Source organism: Monomorium pharaonis, unplaced genomic scaffold (genome assembly GCF_013373865.1).
Source record: "Monomorium pharaonis isolate MP-MQ-018 unplaced genomic scaffold, ASM1337386v2 scaffold_464, whole genome shotgun sequence".
NCBI classification, from domain to species: domain Eukaryota; kingdom Metazoa; phylum Arthropoda; class Insecta; order Hymenoptera; family Formicidae; genus Monomorium; species Monomorium pharaonis.
In genome coordinates, this window is record NW_023415763.1 from 12,408 (window position 1) to 19,943 (window position 7,536).

Consider the following 7,536-nt stretch of genomic DNA (forward strand, 5'->3'; position numbering starts at 1 on the left):
GAATTGTCGCCAGATATCTAAAAACTATCCAGCACGACAATTAAAATTAATTTTCGTGCTGATTTCAGCCTCTTAAAATTGTGTACACAAGTTAGAACGTTAGAACTCTGTTTAAACTTTAAGAAAAAACAATGCAGAATACGAGAACTGTGGAGAATTGTCGCCAGATATGTAAAAACTATCCAGCACGACAACGAAAATTAATTTTCGGGCTGATTTCAGCTTCTTAAAATTGTGTACACAAGTTAGAACGTTAGAACTCTGTTTAAACATTAAGAAAAAACAATGCAGAATACGAGAACTGTCGAGAATTGTCGCCAGATATCTAAAAACTATCCAGCACGAAAATTAAAATTAATTTTCGTGCTGATTTCAGCTTCTTAAAATTGTGTACACAAGTTAGAACGTTAGAACTCTGTTTAAACATTAAGAAAAAACAATGCAGAATACGAGAACTTTGGAGAATTGTCGCCAGATATGTAAAAACTATCCAACACGACAACGAAAATTAATTTTCGTGCTGATTTCAGCCTCTTAAAATTGTGTACACAAGTTAGAACGTTAGAACTCTGTTTAAACATTAAGAAAAAACAATGCAGAATACGAGAACTGTCGAGAATTGTCGCCAGATATCTAAAAACTATCCAGCACGACAATTAAAATTAATTTTCATGCTGATTTCAGCTTCTTAAATTGTGTACACAAGCTAGAACGTTAGAACTCTGTTTAAACATTAAGAAAAAACAATGCAGAATACGAGAACTGTCGAGAATTGTCGCCAGATATCTAAAAACTATCCAGCACGACAATTAAAATTAATTTTCGTGCTGATTTCAGCTTCTTAAAATTGTGTACACAAGTTAGAACGTTAGAACTCTGTTTAAACATTAAGAAAAAACAATGCAGAATACGAGAACTGTCGAGAATTGTCGCCAGATATGTAAAAACTATCCAGCACGACAACAAAAATTAATTTTCGGGCTGATTTCAGCTTCTTAAAATTGTGTACACAAGTTAGAACGTTAGAACTCTGTTTAAACATTAAGAAAAAACAATGCAGAATACGAGAACTGTCGAGAATTGTCGCCAGATATCTAAAAACTATCCAGCACGACAATTAAAATTAATTTTCGTGCTGATTTCAGCTTCTTAAAATTGTGTACACAAGTTAGAACGTTAGAACTCTGTTTAAACATTAAGATAAAACAATGCAGAATACGAGAACTGTCGAGAATTGTCGCCAGATATCTAAAAACTATCCAGCACGACAATTAAAATTAATTTTTGTGCTGATTTCAGCTCCTTAAAATTGTGTACACAAGTTAAAACGATAGAACTCTGTTTAAAAATTAAGAAAAAACAATGCAGAATACGAGAACTGTCGAGAATTGTTGCCAGATACGTCAAAATTATCCAGCACGACAATTAAATTTAAGTTTCGTGCTGATTTCAGCATTTTAAAATTATGTACACAAGTTTAAACGTTAGAACTCTGTTTAAAAATTAAAAAAAACAATGCAGAATACGAGAACTGTCAAGAATTGTCGCCAGATATCTAAAAACTATCCAGCACGACAATTAAATTAAGTTTTGTGCTGATTTCAGCATTTTAAAATTATGTACACAAGTTTAAACGTTAGAACTCTGTTTAAATATTATAGAAGAACACAGCAGAATACGAGAACTGTCGAGAATTGTCGCCAGATATCTAAAAACTATCCAGCACGACAATTAAAATTAATTTTCGTGCTGATTTCAACCTCTTAAAATTGTGTACACAAGTTTAAACGATAGAACTTTGTTTGATAATTATAGAAAAACACAGATCTATACAAGAACTGTCGAGATTTGTCGCCAGATATGTCAAAACTATCCAGCACGACACATTTTTTTTAATGTCGTGCTGATTTCGCGCATTTAAAGTTATATGCACAATTTTAAACGCTAAATCTTTGTTTAAAAACGATGTCAAAGCAAGGATCTATACGAGAACTACCGAGATATGTCGCCAGAATTGCAATAACTTTCCAGCACGACACATTTTTTCGTGTGTCGTGCTGATTTCGCGCATTTAAGATTATGTGCACAATTTTAGACGCTAGAACTCTGTCAAATAATGATATCAAAGCACAGAACTATACAAGATTTATCGAGAAATGTTGCCTGAATTGTCATAACTACTCAAGACGACACTTTTATTCGAGTGACGTGTTGCTTTCGGGCTCAAAAAATTATTTGGAAATTTTTAATCGCCAGAACTTCGTTTATAAACGGTATTAAAGCACAAAACTATACAAGTATAATTTTTGTTCGAATTGTCATAACTGTGCAGCACGTCACTTTAGATTTAAACCAAAGTATTGTTACAATTAATTCAAAGTAATTTTTTAAGAGATTGAGTTAAAATATCAATTAATATTAATCAATTTCCGTAGAAAAAGTTATGCATAATTATTGCACCAAAATTACGTATTTTTGTGGATGAATTTCTGCGCATTTTATAAATTTTTGTACAATGTTTTTACCTTCAGAATTTTTCTGCACAATATTTTCCAGAATTATATGTTTTCTGAAATTTTTTGCATTTTAACCAAATTACATAAAATCCTGCAAACTTTTTTGCAGAAGAATTTTGAAGGCGAATACTTTGTACAAAATTCTCTAAAAACTGCAGAAATTCGTGCCCAAAAATATGCAATTTTTTGTGCAGCAATTTTTAATAATTTTTTCCTACGGATTTTTTCTAACGAAAAGTAGTGGCTGTCAATTTTGGTTTATTTTAGTTAAAATTGATGAATAATAGCAACTCAAGCCATTCCCATTTGCTGTTTATCATGGATATAATAAGCTTAATAACAGTAATGTTTTTTTAGAAAAATAGATTTAAAAAATGAAAAGTTTTTAAACAAAAAGTTTGCCTTTAAATAATCGAGTTTTAAAAGTAAACATTAGTAAGATTCTTTGCGTTGTCTTTATATGTGTGTAAAATTTTTAACTCTTATCATAGTTATATTAAATATTGGCCCGAAGTCTATTTACAATCAATGGAATGACTCTCTCAGAATTAAAGTCAAAACTACGAATAAATGAATTTTATTTACAGACTAATGAAGATTTTTTCAAAAAAGTCTATTTTATGTGATTTAAAAATTGGACTTGTCACAAATGTTTTTTTTAGACTATATACATTTTGTGCTATTAGAAATTATGAAATATTTGTTAAGTTTTTGTATTAAAGGCATTCACGAAACTCGTCTGATAAAAAAAATATTGATGCAATTAATAAAAAACTAAAATTAATATATAAATCAACTCGTTATAAATTTGCAAGAAAACTTAGACTAATAACAGAATATGACATATGGAAAGCGGTTAGAACTTTTTGTTACATTATGGTCCATGGATGATGAAACCATATTTTTAAAAATATTATTATCTGCATCTTCTGTCTTTACATTGCGCAATTCGGATACTAATATGTGACGATTTAGTAACAAAATGTATTTAGGCAAATAAATTATTATAATATTTTGTAAAAGAATTTGGTGACTTATATAAATAAGAATTTATAAATCATAATGTTCATAATCTTATTCATTTAACAGAAGATGTAAAGAAATTTAGTTTACTGGATAAATTTAGTTGTTTTCTATTGGAAAGCTGTATGTATAAAATTAAAATGATGTTGAAAACATCAAATAAATCATTATCACAATTCATAAAAAGAATTAACAAATTTGATACTTATTAATGTTATTTTAATGTTATAATAAACTACGATAGAGTTATAATTAAATAAAATCTTAGTTCATGATTTACAAAATCTTAAATTATTTTTTGCTTACTGAGATATGTACGTTACACTTACCAGTTATGATCTGCGATGCCGTTCTATACAGCGCTGGGTCGTTCCACCTCTGTCGCGTTCTGAAAATGAGAAAAAATTGCAATTAAGAATGGCGATAGAAGTTTCTTTCCTAGGCCCACAGTCAACTTCGTGGGCCATGATTAACATATCGCGATCTGCGTTCGAACGAGTATGAGTGTATACGCGTTCGAGCGATTTACGACACAAATTTAACCTAATAAGACTTACCGATTAAATACTTAGCGATAGCACTTGTTGTAGCACTTGCGGCGGCGTGTCGTTCCACATCTGAAAATGACAGGTAAATATGATTTAGAATGATCTGAGGCAGTTTCATTTATCATCCGGATTAACTTCGCGCGACAATTACACGTCACGGAGCCGATACGCCTCGGGATTGCTACTGATTGTCACGGATTCCGCGAGTGAAATAAAGAGAGAACGCTGTTAATATGGCGAAGGGGGTACCTTTCCCGCGCGATCGACTTTGACACGGAATTATTGTCGCATGTATTAATCGCCCGACCGCTCCACATGTCGCGATTTACGCTACGAAAAATAAGCGTTCGCACGAAACACAGTACAAGCTAAATATGCATCATATTTACCGATTAGACGATTTCCGAAGAAGACTCGATCGGGAACTAGTCTGTCCCACGTCCCGTTCCGTTCCGGAAAGAAAGTGAACCCAGCGTCCCGTTCCGTTCCGGAAGTCATGTGAACCCCTATAATAGAGAACCGAATTAAGTTGGCTCGAACCAGAGATGATCATCTCTAGCGCTAACTTCACGCGTCAAGATGAGTGCTTCTGCGATATATATGTATATATATATATATATATACCGTTTTGAACTTTGCGTTTTTCACACTAATAAAGCTAATTATTATTAATTCATGTTTTACAAATTGTAATTACTTTTACATAAAAATAAAAAGTATGCATAAATTAAAATATGAGTTAAATCGATCTCCCACATCGATCGATAATTGATTCGATAGATTCGATATTATTAAATAAATTATTTTATCTATACATTAAATTTATATAAAGTAACAGAAAAATATTGTTTTTTTAATAAAAATGTATTTTTTTATTTACAATAATTTTTCCAGTCAGTTTTGGGAACATTGATTCCGTCGCGACGGAACTAACCTTCGGACGAAACTAACCTTGAAAATACCCCCTGTTTGGATTTTACTTGGAAGGAGGTAGTTCAATATAGCAGGTTTAATTAATTAAGAAAGAATGGGATGCGACGACGACGAAACGCATAATATCCAGTTTAAAAAGAAGAAGAAGACGAAACCTTTAAGGAAACGCGAAGCTTCTCGGTTTGAGCGAGGGAGAGGAAATGTCCAAGTTAGGATTCCACATTATTCTGTTTTTAATTAATTGTGTAGCATAGAACTTAGATTAAGAGGAAACTTATTTCAGGGAGAAAGTCGAGGAAACAAAGATCATTCAGAAACTAAGAGATCGGTGTCAATATTGTTGGTTTGGCGTTCGGAGAAACCATTGTATCCAATCTTGACAGTAAGACACTTTTATATACATAATGTTTGTATACATAATAAAAATGAAATATACTATAGATAGGAAAGATGACGCAAGATCTATGTTAATTTAGTCGGATTCCTTTAACATGAAAATTGGAGGAATGGTATGGTTGCGTTGAAAAATACAAAACAAGCCGAATGACGCATACAACACTGGCATTGGAATGCAATTTAACATGAAAAATAATAATGGCGATAAAGCGAAGAAATGTACGTACGACGACGTTTGCTTCTTTCTCTTTTATATATTTTTTTATCGATATTTAATCAGCAATAAGAACATGTATTTTACTGGAATTATTAATCATTGCATTTGTATGTCTTGCATCCTTATGTAACTATTCTTATTTATAGGGTCAAGTATATAGAAAAAGAATTGTTGAAATGCAATAGTAAAAATAATAACGATGCAGTGAATAGTACCAATAATAATAAGGAATCATATTGCTTGCCAGAGGAAGCAGCGTTGCACGCAGTACCAGAACATTTGAGGCAGAGCTTAACTAGTTGTAGCGAGAAAATGCATTTGAATTGAATGCTGTTTGCTTCTTTTGGTATTCCAGAAGTCGATCTTGGCATAGAGTGAGTACATTTATATTACAATTATACAATAAATATTTTTTAAATGTTAAATATATATTGCATGCAGGTATATGGAAATAATTAATTAAAGTTAAAATAACATCAAATAATGATTTAACTTTATTTATTGTTGTACAGTTTTTAAAACATAAGTTTTATAATCAATATTTTCCTTAAAAGCGCAATTAATTTTCAGAACCAAAATTCGTAACATTGAAGCTGCAGAGGAGGCAAAATTAAAACTTCTTTTGGGATAGACACAGAAAAAAAGATAGGCCCTCACTGTTTGTGCCTACAAATATGGCTGTGAATTTTGTGCAACACAACAGACGTATGGATTTTATTCTCTTTATCATTTTTCATAGATAGGATTGGATTATTATACCAGAACAAGTAGAAAAAACTTAATATATAATTTCCATTTTTAAGTAAAAAATGTTATTTTAATTAAACTGATATAAAGTTTACATTAAAAAAATATTTACAACTTATTATTTTGATATTTCATACTTATATTTCTATATGGTTTATGAATTTTATAATAATTAGGTATATATTTTATTACAGATGGCTATAGCAACACTTTTCTAATTATTAAATAGAAAACAAGGAATTTGATCTTTGAAATATTTGAAGAATTGGATTTGTCATTGACATTAGGTAGAGACTGCTGGAGTAATTGTATTAAAAAATGGATGTAGGAAACAGACAAGCGAGAAAATTTGAGGAGTGATTTTGGTCCAACAGCAGGAATGTCAGGCGAATTATGTTAATGGTAACTTAGTATGACATTTTACATAATAAACATAATATGCATCTCTCATAAGTTGCACTTTTAATCATTTTTTAACTTTGTTCTGTTGATTAATCGTTTTGTTTTTTCCCTCGTCAACTTCCTTTTTTTTAAAGCTAGAAAGAGAGCCAGCGTAGCTACGATGTCTCGGCCAATGGGTAGTACACAGGATATGACAAAGGTGAATTATCTAGTTTTTAGCTTTGAATTTTTACTTTTATAAAGCTTGTATTTCTATGGGATTTTTCAATGTGGTTATTCTTTTACGTTTTGCACTACTAACACAATGATGCGTATAAAAATTACCTGTATTTATTTTTTATTTTTTTATTTTTCATATTGCCTACATTTTTTATCTTGTGCTTTATAGAGAACATCTTTTTATTTAATAATTATAAAAGTGTTGCTATAGCCATCTGTAATAAAATATATACCTAATTATTATAAAATTCATAAACCATACAGAAATATGAAATATCAAAATAAGATAGCGAAATTCTGTTTCCGGATGTATGATTCACAGGAGGCCATCTTTTAGCTCCAAATCCTTGAAATGGGAGATAAAAAAACTAGATTGTACCGAGTTAGTAATATTATTGTGGATTTAGATCTCTTTTTTATAAATATATCTTGCGCTAGTATTTAAAATATCTATTAATCTTTATGATATAATTATATGATATAGTTTTAGATAGTTAAATTATTATAAATTATTATAAATATAATTTATACTTTT

At 30.6% G+C, this 7,536-nt stretch overlaps 1 long non-coding RNA gene across 1 annotated transcript; it reads left to right on the forward strand.

The window, feature by feature from the left end:
• The first annotated feature begins 5,086 nt into the window (after nucleotides 1–5,086).
• On the forward strand, nucleotides 5,087–6,376 carry LOC105836439. Its single transcript, XR_004965310.1, has 5 exons — nucleotides 5,087–5,228; nucleotides 5,304–5,402; nucleotides 5,497–5,635; nucleotides 5,780–6,007; nucleotides 6,204–6,376. It is a non-coding gene; the product is annotated as a telomere length and silencing protein 1 homolog (long non-coding RNA).
• Nucleotides 6,377–7,536: the final 1,160 nt, after the last annotated feature.